Source organism: Ambystoma mexicanum, chromosome 8 (genome assembly GCF_040938575.1).
Source record: "Ambystoma mexicanum isolate Mex_15411 chromosome 8, UKY_AmexF1_1, whole genome shotgun sequence".
NCBI lineage: Eukaryota > Metazoa > Chordata > Amphibia > Caudata > Ambystomatidae > Ambystoma > Ambystoma mexicanum.
In genome coordinates, this window is record NC_090929.1 from 1,257,492,811 (window position 1) to 1,257,512,916 (window position 20,106).

Below are 20,106 nucleotides of genomic sequence, written 5' to 3' on the forward strand. Positions count from 1 at the left end.
GGCAGTAATTTAGTTATCGCCAATTTTTCCCAACAAAGCCAAACAGGGCATGCGTATCGAAGCCCTCAGCCATTTACTGGTTATCTATGTGGAATAAATATTCTTTACCGTCCATTTAATCTCCTTCTGATTAATGCAAGCCTCCTAAAATATTCCACTAATAAATAGGAAAAAAGTCCCCCAATAATAATAGTAAGTCTCTCAAAATATATTATTAATAAAGACAATAACCTAAATGGATTGATGCTATTGGCTTCGGTTACTGCTTTCATATCTGATGCTTAAGGTTTTGTTTCAGGGTTCCGAAACCAAATCGCTCCCCGCTATACGTTAGTTCAATCGGTGCATGCGTTTTAAAAAATTGTACCGAGGCAGCTGCATAAACGTGCTGAACTCATGCGATCCTTGTAGTTCTAGAAATGCGAGCAGAGGGAGGGGGAGGGCCCGCACCCTTGGAACTTCCATTCCCACAGTTCCTGCACGCGCACGCGCACTGCCACCTCACTTGTCAAAGTGCACTGCTCTTGACAGAGCGGTCATATATTTGTCATAGGGAAACCGAAAGAAGCAAAAGCCGGGGCCATTCTATTGATCTGCCGAGAAATTAACACTGACAGGTAACTGCTAATTATCCTTAGAAAATACCGCATGAAAGGGAACTGCATTTTGGAAATGGAAAGCAGTGTTTATGAGATCCTCTGAACGGGCATTTCAAGCAAACGCCAGCTGCTATTATATTTAGTGACATTGCAAAGGCTCCTGTGTGCTTCTATTAAAAGTTGCCGTGTGCCTGCTGTCCTCCTCACCTGCGGCTGGCTTCATTCAATAAAGGTAGGTCTTGACCTTGACGAAAGGGGCGAATTTGTACTGAATTATTCTCCTGATGAGCGTTGGGCAAAGCCACAATCGCTCCAGAGTATTCATGTTTTTCTCTTACACTTCTTGGATAAACACTGAAGGAAGATGTTTTCTATGTCTGACAAATGCAATCGTACAACACAGCTGGTGATCTAGCTCCTCGCTCTTGCATGCGAGCAAGCATGCGAATGACAGCTGTTACTTACACATATCACGGCTTTAAAAGGTAACGGGTGTAAGTTGTGCTGCTCGAGAACTGCAGAGAGGAAATGAAGTATGAGTGCATGACAGGCTAGGCTTGCTTGCTGCAGTGCTGCAGTGTGCTGCTGCCTGACTAGGGAGCCTCTCTGAAAACAATCCCCTTCACAGCTTCTCCTAGCAGCACTGGGCTGCACATGCCGCCCTTCATTCCTTGGTGTTTGTAGTAAAGTACATGTCAAAATGCCACACACAGAACTACCCTTGTCAGAATGTCTCTGCCTTCCTGAAATGCCAAACACGCTTATCTTATTTTAGCAGAGCATTAACCACGACAAAGCCCATACTTTCCTATGAGGCAGTCAGATGAATGTGGCCAATCATTTGAATAGGGCCTGAGAAGGAGTCTCGGTCATGTTCACATCCATCACATATGGCTTGAATAAGACGAGCACCTGGACATCACCTTAAATCAAGGAGGCAGTGCAGCTGTAGTTGTTTATATACACACACCACCACTGCATAATCCATTGCATCCGTTCCCACCATTGGTTAACTATGACATACTGTGCGCGTACCAACTTTAAACTTGACTTGACTAAGCGTTTCGTTGACTCTATTGCGAGTGAAATACGTTTTTGTAGAGGCGATTGTTTCGAATGTATATAGGTAGATACGCAGAGTACCAACACGTTGCCAGTACACTACGTGTTCAGACATGAAGTACGTGTTCAGGCATGAAGTTGTATAGTAAGTGTGATTTTGGGGAAAATGACCAGGCGGTGGGTGTACAGCATTTATGTCCCTTGTACATTTATAAGTCGTCATGTACAATGCATGTATTTAATATGTGCCGCCAGTATGCATGTTAGATCGCATATTTTCCGAGTCCTGTGAGTCACTTGGCGCACCTGCACCAGTGCTGTGTGTGTCGGATTAAAACTTATTGATTTTCAAGTAATAACTGAGAAAAAAGGAAAACTTCATCAAACACACAATGTCTCCATGGCTGTCCCATGTTGTAAGAAGATATAAAGAACACGTTCTGTTATGATTGCCCTTGCTGAAAAAAATATCGCAAACCATTAAAGTCTCTGGCAATGTGGTTCTGTTGGCTAGAAAGTTCCTTTCGTGTATAATACTTTCAGAACATACGATTATCTACCGGGCAGTGAGGAAAGTATAGTTGTGGAGCACTCTCCAAATTGTTGAGATGCCCCACATATTGACTTATGGCTCCATTATAAGTATGATGGTAAAGGTAAACACGGGAGTAGTTTCAATGCCCCCTAATTTTAAAATACCTGCTAATTATGAGTTAGAATCGCACGGGATACTTACCGCATGTGGTACATAGAAAGTACTGCATCATATTTACCGCGATCAGTACTATCTATGTACCCTATCAACGTGATAGCTGGTCATAATTAGCTGTTTAAAAAAAAAACAAAGTGGCTTTTAAAATATCACTACTATTATTAACATGGTATTTAGGGTCAGTGCTTGAACGTGTGATTTGCAGCAGCAACACCGGAACATAGGTTTTGAAAATAATGCAACATGGTAAACCAGGGGCACCGAATGGTGGACAGATGCCCTTGCTGACAAAAAGATAGTTTCATTTTCTGAAATTCCTCCCAATATCCTCCATGGGGCTTATAGATGTATCCACTTATGAACCCACAACCAGTGCTACGAGATTTTCGAGAACTGGGTACCTATAACAAATAACCAATGAGGGGTGGGGTTTCTAAAACACAGCCAACTAGCCTTTCTTCAATGGTAAGAGGTGTTGAAATGGAATTAGGACATCTGAATGAAAGCCATCTCACCGCAAGCCCAGCGCAGTGGAGCCATTCAAGATGCAAACCTTGAAAATAAAATGTTTTTGGGGCCCTTTCTCCACAGAATTTTAGGCTTAGTTTTTATTTTTTAGTTATCTCCCTCCATTTATTGGAAAACCGTGGGAAACCCATACCTCACAAGCCTTTGAGGTCAGAGGGTGGGTGAAAATACACAATTTCGTTTTTGGCGGGTGAGAGTACATTGTAGTGAATCGACAGACAATGGGCTTGGCAGATGATTGAACAGATTCCCTGGTGGGTGACACCTGCCAAACGCATGTGTGTGGAGAGGTATGGTGAATCGCTGTTACTATGGTTTAGCTGCTGCTGACCGCCACCTTTACACCATTCTACGTGATTGTTTTGTATTCATTCTTGTTTGCCTCTTTTGTGTATCCTATTCATACTTGCTATTTAATTTTGAAATATTTAAATATTTGTAATTTTAAGATTCGAATTTTTTCCTCTTATTTATTTTTCAAATGTTGGCCAGTTTAACATTGAACAAACACAATTTATACTTTTTAGGTCAGATGGCTCAGCCCATAAATGTGTATTCATTTTAAGGGATTGTATAGAAATGTTTTTGTTGAAATATATGAGTTGAAATGGGTGGATACCAACAAAAAGAAGTAGAGGAGAGGGTCTATAAGGAGATCAAAAAAGGATAAAAACAGCTAAATAAAGGTATTTTTTTTAAAAATGTGCTGCTTTTTAACAACGAACTAGCTGAGAATGTCTCTCCCCCTATCACCCTCTCAAATGTATTACCTACAAGGAGCGTGCAAACGTTTTGCAGCCCCTTTCATGCAAATAGGGGCCCATTTATTGTTTATATGGGTAAATTGGTGCCCACACTTAAAGTAGTGCCTTAGGTGGCTGCCTAGCATTCTCTTCTCATATAAATGGTGCAATAATAGCTATTTTATTTTAATTGTATCTTGATTTACAATTTACCATGTGAGTCAAACCTGGTGCTTCAAGGTGCCAGTAAAGCATATGGGCAGGGTGGGAAGGAAATTGGAGCAGATGGCAGAAAAAGAAGTTGCTTTTCAGCAGTGCTAAGACACAGTTCAGGTGCTAGAAACACAGATTAAATACAAAGAAAGCCTAGGTGGAGTTTATCTATCAGTCTGCTGGCGCTTACACTTGTCTCAATTGAACTTTGCCCAGAGCAGGCATGAATTTGTGCTACAATTCTTGGCAGCTGCCTAGGTCGTCACCAGAGGGGCACTACGTTGGATCTTAAAAACAACCTGACCAAGATGGAGAATGTTCTAGGCAGTATGCATTCTGCCAAACACCAGCACACCCAGGATTACCCAACGAGTCTTTGTTTACTTCAGGGCAAAAACGCTTTGCAGGAACTTGGCATCCGGTTCTATCTGTGAATTAATCGGTTGCTCTCATGTAAGGTGCAGCCTGTTGGTTTTAACAAATGATGTTGTTTCCATATTCAGTAGCTGGTCTAGAAGAGGGCTGAATGGCTTTGGACTTTTGTGATGGATGTAAGAGAGGCAGGGCAGCAGCAGTGCATTGTGTTTTAGGGTGCGATTGACAACGGTGGGTTATGTGATGTGCCAGCGCAGCAGTAATCTTGTATTGGAATGCGTGTTGGGGGTTGGTGACATAGAAGTGGGGTGTATTTTGAAGTGGACTAAATATCAATCGAGTTTATTATGGTTAGCAAGACAGCAATGGGCTACGTTTTATGGTGAACGAAACACCACAAGCTTGTATTTTGCTGTAGGACGGACAGTAGTGGTCCATAAACTGCGCACCAATGACACACTTTTGGCGGATGGTAGGACAATAATCAGGGGAGCACGCACCGACTAAAGGTTACGAGGGTGAGGTGGACAGAGCTGGACACAAAAGGCCTTTGCAATGGCACAGGTCAGGGGTCTACTTAGTGCCTGGGCTTTGGATAGACTATCGTATTGTCACAGCCTCATAGTGCCTTTGCTTTGACAAGATGTTTGCAGCAGAAGATTATGGCTTTGAACTGTAGCAAGGAAGATAAACGGAGCATGTACATCACGCTTGGTGCAAAAGCAATGAACATTCTCAAAGCGATGCTGTGTTTGCAATTGCATCTTTGACCATAGGATATTGTGTCTATGTTGAAAATAAGAATGTTCTTCACTAAAATGAATGCACTTTATGAAATACACACGCAGAGGGGCAGATTCTCCAAAAATATTTTTGGTGCAAATCTGAGATTTGCAAGAAATGCGCAATGAACGCACCAGAAATAGATGCTCCTTATTCTCAGAAGTACACATCTCAGAAATGTGTTTTTTCACAAAAGAAGTGTAAAATGATCACAAAATGTGCGCGATGTGGGCATAAAGCATATACATCAAATAAATTAGGCATGCAAGTGGGTAGTGTGCACTAAAAGGGAGCAAACATGAACCAACACCTAATTCACAAACCTGGGATTCCTGATTTGCACCAAAAAAATGCGCACTTGCATTTGCTCATAACACAAACATAGGCAAGTACCCTCAAAAAGGGGGCAAATGCATTCCTAGCCCAAATAAATGAAGCAACTCTTGCCAGCAAAGCACAGCAAACAGTACGCAACAGCAGTACATTCATTTGGCCACAATATTAAGCAATGACTGATGCAGTAGGCTTTATGTAGCAGCAGAAACTGACGAGTAGGAAGATAGATGCAAGGGGAAAGATGGGGATGGCTCCCCCGTTTCAACTAGCAGATGCTCTGATCACCTCTCCCCATCTCATGTAGAACCGGTTGTTCCCGGACAGTGGAAGATAGACATTACCTCACCAGGGGTGGACTGGGACCAAAGGAGGCCCTGGAAATCATTTTCAAAATGGCACCCTATTACACATTTTCAGCAAGCACAACACTTTTCCTATGAGAACATTTGGAAATACAATAGGTCACCACACAAAAGAGGCACAGGCCTACCGGGAAATCTCCAGGGTTCCCAATAGGCCAGGCCACCCCTGTGCCTCACCCACAATGCAAGAACATGCCATAACACCAGGTAAGGGAATGGCTGTTTAAAAGATGTATGACATAACAAACAATTTGTAGCATCACCTGCCGATGTCAACGCTGCCAGCGTACGCATGAAGAGCAGGCATGTAGCGCATCATTACAAGACATCGCCATACATGCAGTTGCCCATAGGTTTGACATGCCAATATGCATCGCTCCACCAGTTGTTATAGAGAGAATCAGCAACGCCCCATTGAATATTCCGGGATTGTGTTGCCATAATATGCAGAGAGTGCAGCAGACACTACACATGTTGTGCTCTCAACAACTGCAATCCACTGGTGGTATCACCCATATCCCAACGTGGATAATGAAAATACTGTAATCATTAAGCAGACTGACTAAAATCCCTATGTGCTCAGAAAAGAGCTTAAACAAATAAGTTTATTAAAGGCAAATCAACACAGAAAGACATTTATTTTAGTGCGTGGATGCCTCAGTGAGGTGTCTTGCGGGCTGCTAGGTGTGGCAGGCCCCTTAGGAAGGCGTTGTCCCAGTGTTTCTGAGGACACCGCTGTGGGGTTTGAGCTCCTGCAGCAGGTGTTGGTCATTGCCGCCACATAACCCTCCATTGCAGATGACTGTCTGTTAACTGCAGCAGTGCTGTCTCCGTGCAGACACATTTGCGACCTGCTCATGCTGCGGTTAATGCGCATCTGACTCTTCCTCAGTCCCCACATCTCTCCCACTAGGGCCTTCCTGGCAGCGGCCGTGTGAGATGTCAGTCACTGCAGGCCCTCACCCAGTAAGGACTGCATGGCTGTGTGCTGGTTACGAATGGCTAGCCGACACTGCCACATTTCTTCCTCCCCGGTGATATATGGATTGGGGACTGGCCTGTTGGTACTGGGCCCTCTTCTCACTCATGCATTTGTTGGAGGTATTGCAGGCACATAGTCCCCTGAGCTCGTGGATGGTGCTGTTGCCACATCGGCCATGATGTGCACAGGCCTATGTACTTCCTCCAACTGTCCATTCATATCAAGGGTACCTCCATCAGCCCCATTCTGCATGGGGGTATGCTGCAGTGTATCTGACACTTCCTCTTCATCCCCTTCAAGTGGCGGCATCTCAGGGTCGGTGTTGTCTAGTGGTCTGGGTTCTGTTGATAAAATGCATTGGTCATATGTAGTTGTGGACAGGCTGCCATTATGGTTCAACATATATGAATGCTAATGCACCGATCATGCTTCAGAATTGTTTTGCCCATCTCACCACCTTCTGGTATTCACCTGTCATCACCACTTGTAGGCAACAGATGTGGACACTGTGAGGGTGCACATGACATGTGTTGTCTTGGCACAGTGTACACGTCCATTCATACAGTCTGACATGTTCGCGAGCATTCAGAGTGCCTCGGGGGTGGTGTCCTGATGTTCCCAAGCACACTGTGCTGTAGCATCACACACTGAGGGAATGCACTGTGATGACCTACATGTCCGTGCAATCAAATTACTGCCATACAATAGTGAAATTATGCTGTTAATTTATATTTTACAATAGCAGAATGTTTCAATACCACTTCATATAATATTGCTGCATCTTCTAAAAGGTATATGAGGACCTCCCAAACAAAATTCTCCAGGTTCACAGTTAAGCATATCTGCTTCTGCTATTTGTGGATCTCTCTCTCTTAATGGATTTGTAAATTGATCAAGAAAGTGCAGAGACTTGTTGCAGTGCCTGGTGTGAGGAGCCAGGAATGAGATGCGGACACAGAGAGCTCATAGTGATTGTTATAGACTTTTGTTGAAACGAAAAAGGGCTTGGAAAATACCTCACTGTCCCTAATCTAGGAGGTATTTCCCTACCTCATCCAAAACTAAGGGTCAGTCAAGTGTCAAGATGTCCAAAGAAAAAATGTCCTGTGTCGGAAATCCTATCCTAGCTCTCACATTCTAAAACGAACTGTAAGTTGTTAAAGGTATTGGGCCTCATCACAAGTTGGTTGGTAGCCCTTAAATGAGGCGGTCACGCGATTACCGCTGCATTTAAGGGCTGGCATAATAACGAGTTGGGCGGAAAGGTGGAGTTTTACCCCCAGCTTTTTGCTGGTGGTAAAAATCTCTGCTTTCTGCCCGTTTTCGGATGTTTTCGGCCATTTTCGGGACTGCCGGCGGTGATAGTGTCGAGAATCCCCAAAGAGTCCTAAGGACTAAGGACTCTTAAAAAAATGGGGATTTGTAGCCTTACCACTACTCAGGATCTGGTGCAAAGTGCACCAGACCTACAAGCGGTAACGCTATTTGCATTGGCGGTATCCCGGTGCAATTACTGCCGGGATACCGCCAAGGATGTGATTGAGATTGTCTTTTGTTCAAAAAGTGCTCAAATGTTCAAGTTCAACAAAAGGTATAACTTATTTGTTTATTTCATTTAATGTGTTGAGCTCACAATTAACATTTCACATAAAACAAACAAGACAAATCTAGATAAAACAATTAATAAAATATATAAAATACAACTTCATAATATATACATTATCAGTTCAGCAATAAAAAAAAACAAGTAACAGCAGCCATGTATCCAGATCTTGATCAACTCTTAAAATCATGCAGATTCCAAATGTAGAAGCTTGTCCACTATTGTCCAAATTAGATATAATGCAATCGGTAAGTGAACTATTCCAGAGTTTAGGCAATAAAACCAACAATTCTTAGTCTTAATGTCGTCATAATCCCCCACATGTGCTCTGAGGTTACACATATATATGCTTCCGAGTTCTTTGCAGTTTGTCATGACATGCCTCAGGGTTTCTAAAATACGAGGTAAATTACATATCCTGCAAGATCTATATTTAACCAGCACTCCCTGTCTTGGTCCAATGATTGACATCCAAGGTATCTAATAAAGGGCATCTGGGAGAGGTAACAGATTTCAGATACAGCTCACCTCTACGTCTCAGTGCCAGGGCTCTCAGAGAGGTAATGCCCAGTTCCAATCTTAGAATTTCCATGTGCACTGCCTGAGGAAGGTTTAGCATACATTTCCAGAAGCAGCCGTCAAGAGCCTTTTGCTAGAGGTACAAATCTACACTTTCTGCCCATTTCTGGGGGGGTGCCGGCGGTAACAGCACTGAAAATCCCCATAGAGTCCTATGGACTCTTAAAAAAATTGGGACACGCTTGTGTCATACTACTCATGCTACTCACGTGATATGTCACGCAACGTGTGACACAGTGACATCACGTGAATGTACGCGTAACCTGTCTATGATGCAGATCTTATGTGATGGTTAATGAGATTATTCACTAGTTCCCCCCTACAAGGAACTTGATGTGTGATCTTCATTTAGACAATAGATGTTGTACTTCCTTAACAGAAGTAAAACATATTCCGCAAAATAAATCATTGTGACCTGCCAAGCTATACAGCGTGATGACATCACCTGGCATGCCAGTGAACCCGATCGCCATCTTAAAGCAGCACCAAGCCATTTATCAATATTCATCTCTCAACTGAACCTGATATGCGATCATTAACATAATCCTAGTTATTACATGCTTTTATCCCATATATTCTCATTAAGTAGTAATACACATTCCAATAACTCTGTGTCAGTATCATCTAGGGTGAGGCTTACCTGAGTCTTTCTGTGTGATGGCCTGAGTGAAGACGATCCCCGATGTGTCTTCTGTCTGGTACGGGTATTGTGGAGCTAGGGGCGAGACTCTCCAGATGTCACTATGGCTGATTAGTGGTATTCCCAGGCGGGGTGCGGTCCGGAGCAGAGAGCCGAAATTGAGGAGAAAAACCTTCCAAGAGGAAGGACAAAACCTGTTCTATAAAGATGTAGCTTCAGGAGTTTCAGTGTTAAGATTGGCAGCCAACCGCGAGGTGAACCAGTAGCAGAAGACTGCGTGGGAGGAGCGGTGCAGCAGAGTCTGCGGCGGGAGAGTTCCTCAGCAGACCAGCCGTAGGGCGATTGCCCAGGATCGGGCGCCCCAACATCCTCTCCCCAAGTTCGTGTGGTGGTGGGGGGAGAGGTCGGGTCGTGGGGCCCAAGAAACGCAGCCTCGAGGTGGACGCTCAGGTACAGAGAGCGCTAAGGCGGCCGGTGTGAAGGGGCGGTAGACGTGTCAGCCTGTGCCCGTGAAGAGAGTTATCGCCCCCTGGAGGGTAACGAACACCGGGAAGCAAGTCCTGCAGCGGGAGAAGGCCCGCGGGCAGGTGACGAGGCGTGGAACAACGCTGCGAAGGCCCAGAGGCGGACGCACCTCTGGCAGAGTGCAGGGAACGGAGAGGAAGCACTTCCCCACAGGACCGTGACCCACGCGGAACAGCAGAGGAGAGGAGAACCAGGGTGCCGAGAGGCAGGAGAGTGGGTCAGCCTGGGGAGAGCCTGGTGAGGGGGCACCGCAAACCCCCCAATAAGGGGGAAAAAGAGGGTGCGGAGGGCACACAGAGGGGTCCTTGAAGGCATATCTGAATTGGGGAAGTGACCCACATCAGCATACACCGGCTACAGATGTAGTAGCCTGTGGCCCTGCCCTCCCATATGCGCATACCTGCCCCCCCGCGGCCCCGGTGATGATCTCAGCCTCTGCATTTGCCCCCCCGGATATCCCACACGGGGAGGACGCAGCCCTTTTTCTGTATGGTCTGGTCTAAAGGCCTGGTGGAGGGGGTCTCACTGTTCCAGGACAGTCTACCCCGTGGTGGGTGATTGTGGTGGGCACTCACAGGACGGAACCAGTGTGTGGCAAACAAAGTGGGGACATTGGTCCCTGGACTTGAGAGCGAGTGCACAGAAGGGAGGCACCTAGTTTTGGCATCCCGAGACGGAGGACCCCAATAGCCAACAGGGAGGGGTAACCACTCAATATCAAGGCATCAGCCCATGACCAGGACTTTGGCCGAAGGGCAAGGCTCCTCCGGCCCGAACCCTCAAGGGTGGTGGCCCCTGAGCCAGTACTCAGGGCGTGTGCCCGCCTAAGAGAGACCCAACGGGGTAATTCCAACTCCCAGAAAGGGCCTAGCGTCTAATACAGCGGAAGAAAGGAGTCTAGCTTGGTGCCAGGGCGAGGCCGCTCTCCCCCCTCTGCCCCTCTACCTCCCCCCTACCTCCCCCCTACCACACAGAGGCATGGAGACCCTACAGTGATGGGGAGGAGCCAATGGGGGAGGAGGCCAGTGCAGCTCCACTCACCCACCGTCAAGCGAATCTGAACAAGGTAAGGGCCCCCAGGAGCCATCTCTGGGGCGTGTGCCCGCCTTGGATAGCAGCAGCAATCCACAAAGCTTGACTCGAAGGGTGAGACCAGGGGAAGACGTACTCGGCCAGACCCAGGAGAGGGCCCGTGAGGACTTACTGCCTAACTGGGGCCCGGATATCTAAAGTACCGGCAGTGGACCCTGAAGGAGCTGCATGAGTTGGAAGAAGTCTCTCCGGGAATTTCGCTTCTGGGAGAAAAGGGTGATCCAGGGAAGCCCCGTACTGGACAGGAGGATGGACCAGATCGCTGAGATGGCAAAGGACACCAAGACCATGGAAAAGGGGTTTGCTGCCATATTACAAGAAATAAGGGACATGCATTAAGATATAAGCCAAAAACCTGAGAAAATGGACCAAAGTGTGGACAGGTGGAAGACAGGTTACTCCAGCTGGAAACCAATCAGTCCTCTACCTCTGATTTGGAAGCACAGATGGACGCCAGACTGTCGGCCCTGGAGAAGAAAGATGAGGAAAGAGCCCTTCAAGTGGATGACTTTGAAAACAGGCAGAGGAGGAATAACCTCCGGCTTTTCGGCGTCCCTGAGGTGGACGGGGAGACAGAGAGGGATGTTTCCCGGTTGATTAGAGATGTGGTCCACCTCCTGTTAGGAAACGAGGCATCAACGGAGCCCACAATAGACAGAGTGCACAGAGCAGGGGGCCCCCGCTCCATCCTGGTGCGCTTCCACTACTATGCGGGAAAAACATTATTCTGTAAGATGCCAGGAAAGCCAACAATATCTCGTACAACAATGCGAGAATATCAATCTTTCAAGATCTCTCCGCCTTCACGCTAGCCAGAAGACGCCTGTGCCATCCCCTGACGCAGTTCCTTCAGGAGAAGGGGGTCCGCTACTGGTGGGGCTATCCCTTTTCCCTCTCTTTTCAATACATGGGCCAAAGAGCATGCGTGATCACTGAACAGGACATCAGAGGGGCAATCCAAGACTGTGGAAAAAACGGATGACAGAGGCGGCCTACGGGGGAGGCTGCAGGGGCAAAAGAAGGGAAAGGAAATACAAGGGACCGCAGACGAATCCCAGGATCCAGAAAGTTCAAGAAACTGAACACTCCTTCGCCCCACCGCAGCGATGGCCCGGGAAGTTCCAATGGGTGACAGAAGGTCCCGTTGGGTCCGAGAAGGTGATCCCGTAAACCAATAACTTACTGAGTGTGCTCCCCAAACGAACAGCAAGTATTGGGGGTGCACGAACAAGAGTATAACGGCATGGTGTCAGTGCTTGGGGTTAGGGTGGGGGGTAAATGAGGGGGCTCAACAAGGGAGACAAAATCATCAAGGGGAGGCCCCGTCGAGGCGGGCAAAATGGTGGTCAAGTCAGGTACCAGGGATGGTCAGACTCACTGGGTGGGTGGCGGGGAAGGGGGCAGGGAGATGGGGGAGGATGCAAAGAACTTGGTTGGGTGGGAGGGGGCAGTTGGGGACATGCTCCACCCGGGGTGAGGGGGATGGGGGTAAAGAGGGGGGGAGTGTGGAAATCCAAGGATTCGGTGGTTTCAAGTGAACGACGTAGCCCAGTCATCAGGCAAAGGCGAGGTGAATTTCGTCAAAGGGTGGTGCCAGGGATCCCAATGAGAGACAGCCGTACACTAGGTAATGGCTGACCAACTACCTGTGCTGGAAATAGGCTCCCTCAAGGTTAGAGGCATGAACTCACCCACAAAGAGGTCCTTACTCGGCAGGGAATTTAGACAGGCCAAACTGGACCTGCTCTTCTTACAGGAGACACACTGGGCAAAGGGGAAAGAAGCAGGGCTTTGGGGTAGGCGGATAGGGGAGGTATATCACATTTCATGCAGAAACAAATAAAGGGGGGTGGTAATCATAATGGCTAACGACCTGGGCTATACAACGGAGGCCGTAATTAAAGGCCTAGAGGGGCACTATCTGTTTATTAAAGGTCGGCTTCAGGGGACCCGGCTGACCTTGGGGGTGGTATATGGCCCGAACGAAGTTCAAGGGCCGTTCTGGGAGGGAGTCGAGGACAAACTAAGATTCTTCGTTGAAGGCACTCTGATTGTAGGGGGGACTTTAACATGGTGATAAATCCAGTAAGAGATGGAAAGAGGGTGTACCCTCAACCCCTTCCTGCGTGGGACGATTCTACATCCAGGAGTTTCCACAGAACCAACTGGGAATTGGGAATGGAGGATACTCTCTCGAACAAGGGCGATCCCCCATACACGTACTACTCTAAAATCCACAAAACCTTCTCAAGGATCGACTACATCCTGGTAGATAGTTCCTTGCTCGTGCACACCTTAGACCTAAGGGTGGACCCGGTCCCCTGGTCTAACACGACCTGGTGAGAATCACCTTGAAAGCAGGATGGGGTCAAAGACGAAGGGGCAGATGGAAATGCAACAATGCCCTGTTTAAGGACCCGGTCACTGCCAAAATGGTACTAGAGAACATAGTAGAATATTTTGATGTTAACAATAATGGGGAGGTTAGCCCACACACGCTGTGGGATGTATTTAAAGCCACAATAAGGGGAACCTTCAGAAAAGTTGGAGCGCAAAATAAAAGGGAGAGGGACAACCAGGAGAAGCCCCTCCAAGACAAAATCACAGGGCTACAGCCGGGCCAGACCCCGTGTGTGTCCATTACCCCAGTGCAAACGACAGCACTTTACCAATATAAAATCCAACTAAAAGACCTTTTACTGACTAAAACAGAGAGGAGCCTTCAATTCCTCAAACAAAAGTACTACAAAAAAGGGAATCAGGCTGATAAAATCTTGGCATGGAAATTGAGGCAAACTCAGAAGAATAAAATGGTTAAAGCCACTAAATCCGGTAACGGAACACTTAATTATGACACCCCGACCATAGGCAGAGCCTTCAAGCAATATTACTAAAAACAATAGTCTGAATTTGACAGTAATGAGGCTTTAATTGATGACTTCCTCGAATAGATACCTATACCAGGCCTTGCCAGAGACGTTGCAGAAAATGTATAGGGCCCGATAGAGGAGGAGGAAATAGTCCAAGTGATAAAGGCAATGAAGGAAGGCACGACTCCGGGGGACGATGGTTTCTCAGTAAAGTTTTATAAACTGTTTCGATCCACCCTTGCCCCACAACTGGCTAGAGTCTTCAATGCAGTCCTTCAGGGGGAGACCCTACCTGAATCAATGACGGGGCTATTATAGATGTGTTACCAAAGGAGGGGAAAGACCTGACTGTGTGCTCTTCCTACCGACCTATATCTCTACTCAATGTCTATGTCAAGATTTTGGCTAAGGTACTGGGTAAAAGAATGGAGGGGATCCTGCCATCCTTGGTCAATGGAGACCAAGTGGGCTTTTTTAAGGGGCGCCAGGGGTCGGACAACATCTGGAAGACCATAGACCTGATTCACTATACCCAGGAGTCCGACCTCGATGCCAGTCTCCTTTCTCTCGACTCGGAGAAGGCCTTCGACAGGGTGGAATGGCGGTATATGATGGGCCTCCTACAGAAAATGGGATTTGGGGAGCACATGAGAAAATGGGTAGCTGCCTTATATAGGACACCCACAGCGAGAGTACAAGTGAGCGGGGAACTCACAGACTTGTTTTGTCTCTCCCGAGGTATGAGACAGGGATGTCCCTTGTCCCCCCTGATATACGCCCTCACTATGGAACCTCTAACGATAGCAGTGAGGACGTTGCAGGTGGAATTTAAACTCTCCCTCTTCGCGGATGACATCCTGGCCTATGTAGTTAACCCCCACACATCACTCCCGTCCCTCTTCTCCCTGATTGACACCTTTGGGACCTTTTCGGGGCTGAAAATTAATAGATCTAAATCCTTGTTGCTACCCCTCCGGGTATAAGACACGATTCTAGATCCACTAAACACATTCCTGGGGGTTAGGGTGCAAACAAAGACGCTCCCATATCTGGGGGTGCAGATCACCAGAAACCTCTCAGCGCTGGTGATGACCAATTAGGACCCTCTGATTCCTGGCATTAAGAAGGACCTAAAAAGATGGACTAATGTGATTCTCTCGTGGTACGGTCGCATGACGGCAGTGAAGATTAACATCTTACTGAGAATACTATATCTGTTCACCTCCCTCCCCTCGAAGGTACCTGACCACACCTTTAAACAACTCCATATCGCAGTGCAAAACTTCATTTGGCAGAGTAAACCCCGAAAACCAAGAGATCCATGCTCACCCTCCCCAGGGAGCAGGGGTTTTTGGCCTGCCCGACTTCCGACATTATTATAGAGCGGCCCAACTCCGGGTCCTGCGGGAACACATGCAGGATGGGAAGGACAATTATTGTCCATAGCTGGACGATATGGACACGCACCCAGTCAAGGTGAGAGACTTACTATGGGCTTCCAAATAAGGTGGAATGGCTGGCCAAGGTGAAGAACATGTTCTTAATGGACATGATAACGGCACTGGTAAATGATGAAGCGGCCGCCTTCCGGGTAGCAGGGGACAGGGTTAGACAAAAGTGGGGATGGGAAGTGCACTGAGAGAACACTACAGCTTGGATATCAGGCAAGGCGGGCCTTGATTTCGTGCAGGGGTCGGGGTAAGGAGGGCGCGATTCCCTCCCACATGGCTATTGGGGGAGGGTGGAGGGGGAGCCTACAACTGTTGAACACACTATTAAGAAGCATCAGGTCATAGCTGGATGATCCACATCTAGAGTACCCTGGTATGGCGCATAGCATCCTCTCTTGTGGGACGTGGACTTATAGCAAACTTTTCACCTAACCGTCAGGTTCTTGGCTGTTCAAGAAACCATCATAGTTGTTGTAGGGGCTGTGGGAGGGGGGGAGGTGGGCAGGGGGAACGTTAAGAGTCTTAAGGATGAAACATGTTGTTGTCTGAATATGTATTCGAGGTCCTTGTTATGTTTTTCTTCTTAAAATGCTAATACAAATTTAAAATAAAAAAAAAAAGATTGGCAGCCAGAAAATAGGTAACACGAGGCATTTCCAAATAGAAACTCCAGGCAAGGCAATAATAGACTCAGAGGAAAAAGCGGGCTCCAATACAGAGCAAGGTCCAGCAATAGAGCAAGGTCAGGAAAACAAGTAGATGGAATGGTGGTTGCGAATAGGAGACAACAGGGGAGACCAGAAAAAGGGGAACTCATAACCCTGAAGGTACGTAATATGAAACAAGAAGGGAGTAGATGCGCTGAGCAAGGCAGGTTGAAAAACATAGACCCCAAAGTTCAGGCTACACTCAGTTATCACTGCGTAAGGATTATGTTTGATTAACGGTGGGGTGCTGCTAGGGTTGGCGTACCAGGCTAGCCTGAAGTCTGGGTAGATTAACGGTAAGTTAAACAATTACACCATGCGCATCTCCCTCTTAGTTAAACACTGTTATAAATGATACATTAACGTATTTAGATTCAGAGGAGTTTAATAAGATCAGACCAAAAAGATGAAGTGATTCTAATAAAGTCTTATATATTCATAAGATTTGTGTCAAAAGTTATCCTCTTAGTAAATCATAGATTTTTTATCAAATGTTTACATATATATATATATAACCCTTGTTAATCAACACAGAGTTATTAATACGATAACTGTCAATGCTTTCAATTTCTTGTCGGTAACACTACTTGACTTACTTGTCACACACTTTGAACTTAAATATGGTATCACATGGTTTGCTACAAATATTAACCTTATTACACTCTAAAATTCAAATACACACATTCCCATGTTCCTCTCACATGGAAAGTAACACAATGTTAATCATAGATCTGACCCTTAGTCAATAAATCTCATTAAAACACATTAATATTAACCTCACAACATGAGGTGTTGCCCCTGCACCTGCGGTGTTGCCCTTATACCAACAAGTGTTTTAACGTGTCACGTTGTTTCTCAAGGATGGGTTTTTACAATAACATAAACGTATTACAGAATTGACTGTTGCCAATAATGATTGTGTGGGTTCATATTCCAAACAAAATGATCTGCAAAATTAAATGAGAAAATGCAATGATAGACAACACAAAATGGAATGCTTATACATAATGCCATATCATAACATTCCACAGTAATCGCTCCTTGAAACACGTATGTATAGGCGCGTTATTATATCATATATATGCCATATCTTATCATATCATATCATATAGAAAGGAATTGTATCTTGTATAATCACTACAGTTCCTAGTTAGCTAATACAATTATTTTAAGTAGATCTTATAGCCGTGCTGATTGATTCACCAGATCTGCTTAATAGGTCAAAGAATCTATAGCCATCGCCATTATTCAAGAGATGAGAACCGCCACTCCATGCTGTTAGTTTATGTTTGACGATCATTAGCTGATTTATAGCATACAAGATTGCCACATTGTTGTATTATTAGTGGAGATGGTAAGAAAGAATGTAACCCTATTAACCTTGGTGGTTATCTAATTTGAAGATAAACTCACCTAAATCCAAAGTTGTATCATATATTATCCTGGATTAGTTGCTGCAGCATTCAAATAAGTATTTTTGATGCTACAAATAAGCAACACAAAAAAACATTTGTCTACTTGATAAGCTATAAGGAAGTCTTTATATGCTAATAATCTATTAAATAGAGGACCCCTCACCTGTTTAGGGCAGAGGTTTATCGCCTTTAATTCAATTTGTCCTCATTGAATTTGTCGAAGTGTCATCACATAGCCTTCAATGCAAGGTTGTCAACAGATGGGAGTTAAGCTCCTCTTTAGATAGGTTACAACATACAACATACATGACTAAATATATCCCTCAGTTAAGGTGATGTTAATGATTTGGCATATCAACATATGGTAATTGTAGTTGATTGTGCTTACCCTTCCTGTAAGGTCAGACATAATATGTCTTCAATGCAATCTGTCCTCATTGGATTTGTGGAAATATCAACAGCTAGGCTTCAATTAGGTCTATCTTCATTATGATGGTAGGGTTGTCAACAATTAGGAGTTAATCTCCTCTTTATATAATTCCACTGTGGATGAAAATTGTGTATTTTAGTGAAAATATCCCCCAAATCGGGTGGGAAAGATAATAAAAATAATAATAATGTGTTTCAACATATAATGAGATAAAGGGTTCTGATCCTTCCTGTAGGGTCAATGGAGTGGGCTACATGGTTGGTTCTTTGCCCAGTGTGGTCCGCAAGTAAATGTGCGGCTGCCATAAAAAAAATATTCATATTCATTATGTGATGTCACATGTATGACGTCTGTGCATGCCTCACCATTGGTCAATGGCCTATGGTGACATCACGCGTTTTGCGGCAAACATGGGGCCTCATTACGAGTCCGGCGGTAACCGAGGTGGTAAAACCACCTGGTTACCGCCAGACTCGTTTTAACATTCCGCCTCCGTGATTCCCGGAATTACCAGAGCATTACAACCCCAGTTTTCCGGGAATCACGGAGGCGGAATGGTGTTAATCCCCATTCCCATTGAGTCCTATGGGACTCAATGGGAATGGGGGATCATGGAAACACCGGCAGCATCTTGTAATGCTGCCGGTGTTTCCTCGTCCGCCTGCAGGCGGGCAGTGTTAAACCCGCCAGGTCAAACCTGGCGGGAACATCACCTCCCACCTGCAGGAGTCGGGATCAGGCGGTCCGGAAACAACGGTGGCGGCGGGTTTACGGAAGCGGGTTAACGGAAGCAAGGAGTAAGTGCACAGTTTGCATTTCAGCACCTTCATTAATGAAATGCAGGATCGAATTTTCCCCTCCATTTTCTCTTTTTTGATTTTTAAATTGGCTTTTAGATGATATGGTAAAGCCCAGGTAGCGTATTGTAGATACCCTTCGGACCGGGATCTTACTCAGTCTCCAAGTATACCGTTTATTTTTTAGCCTAGTGGTGTATATCATTACGTAAGATTTCAGGGGTTTAATCATCAGCTGATTAACTCTCAGGTAACTTTCCACTCCATCTAGGAGCCTTGGAAGTCCTGCCGGGGTGAAATCCAGCAGCACAAGATCATGAGCAAAGGCAATAATATTTACCGTCAGATCCGAACATTTGGGGGCATTGCCCTTGCAGGATTTACTTTCTTCCCATTAGTCAGCAAAACAGAGATTAGAGAGGGTGGAGGCTAAAACGCACCATTGGCGCACTCCTTTTGTTAAAGGCATATCTCTGGATGATGTTTAGTGTATAGTAACTGGATCATATGCCGGAGACCCAAATTAATACCGCACTTATTTTTTGCCATAGGTTAGTGATGTCAATATTGTCAAATGCGGTCGATAAATCGATCACAGCCACGTATAAGGATTTCCCAAACTTCCCACCTATTTTGGAGGTACATGTACAGAGTGCTAAAGCACTCATTAAAGTCCCAACGCCTTTCCTGAACCCTGTTTGTAGTGGGCTAAGTTGCTTTGTTGCCTCTGCCCAGGTATTTAGATCCTTTAATTCCAATTTGGCAAACAATTTCAATGAAGGGTCAATCAAAGTAATTGGACAGTAGCTTGATGGAACAGCTCTATCGCCTCTTTTGAATATAGGGACCAAAAGGGATCTTTGCCAAGAGCTAGGACAGGATTCTCATGGCCGAAAAGAGTTTAAATAAAATAGATGTGGCTGTGGCCAGCAGCCATGAAGTGTGGACGCCTTTTCCATGAGCTACTGCCTGATCTGTCCATACGATGAGCCCTACAATTATATAAATTGCACAAACGAAGAGGAAAATGTTTGGGAATGTGGCCAGCAGCCCGGGGAAAGTTTGTGTCGAGATGCGTGCTGGAGAAATGACTGATGAACTGTTGCAGCGGGATCGACATGCCGGGGAGCCTTGGGTTGAAAATGGTGGTGGCCGACAGTGACCGTAGCTGAGCAGAGACACTGAGATCTGCGCACAGGAAACACATGAAAGGCAGCATACTGCTGGGCACGGCGCTGCACCGACTACAATGAGGTGCAGCCCCTGAGGCGTACCGGCACCAGGGGAGGCAGAGCGAGCGAC

The 20,106-nt window shown here is 45.9% G+C and overlaps 1 protein-coding gene across 3 annotated transcripts in view; it reads left to right on the top strand.

Annotated features, from left to right (window-relative positions):
* Nucleotides 1-506: 506 nt before the first annotated feature.
* CPEB3 (cytoplasmic polyadenylation element binding protein 3) overlaps nucleotides 507-20,106 on the top strand; it is a 1,717,782-nt gene continuing 1,698,182 nt past the window's right edge. For 2 of the 3 annotated variants that reach the window (XM_069611374.1, XM_069611377.1), the window contains exon 1: nucleotides 507-617. The gene's annotated coding sequence lies outside the window, so the exon portion shown is untranslated. Of the gene's footprint in view, nucleotides 618-641; nucleotides 832-20,106 lie in introns of those variants that run through there. The other variant, XM_069611376.1, reaches the window with a different exon arrangement.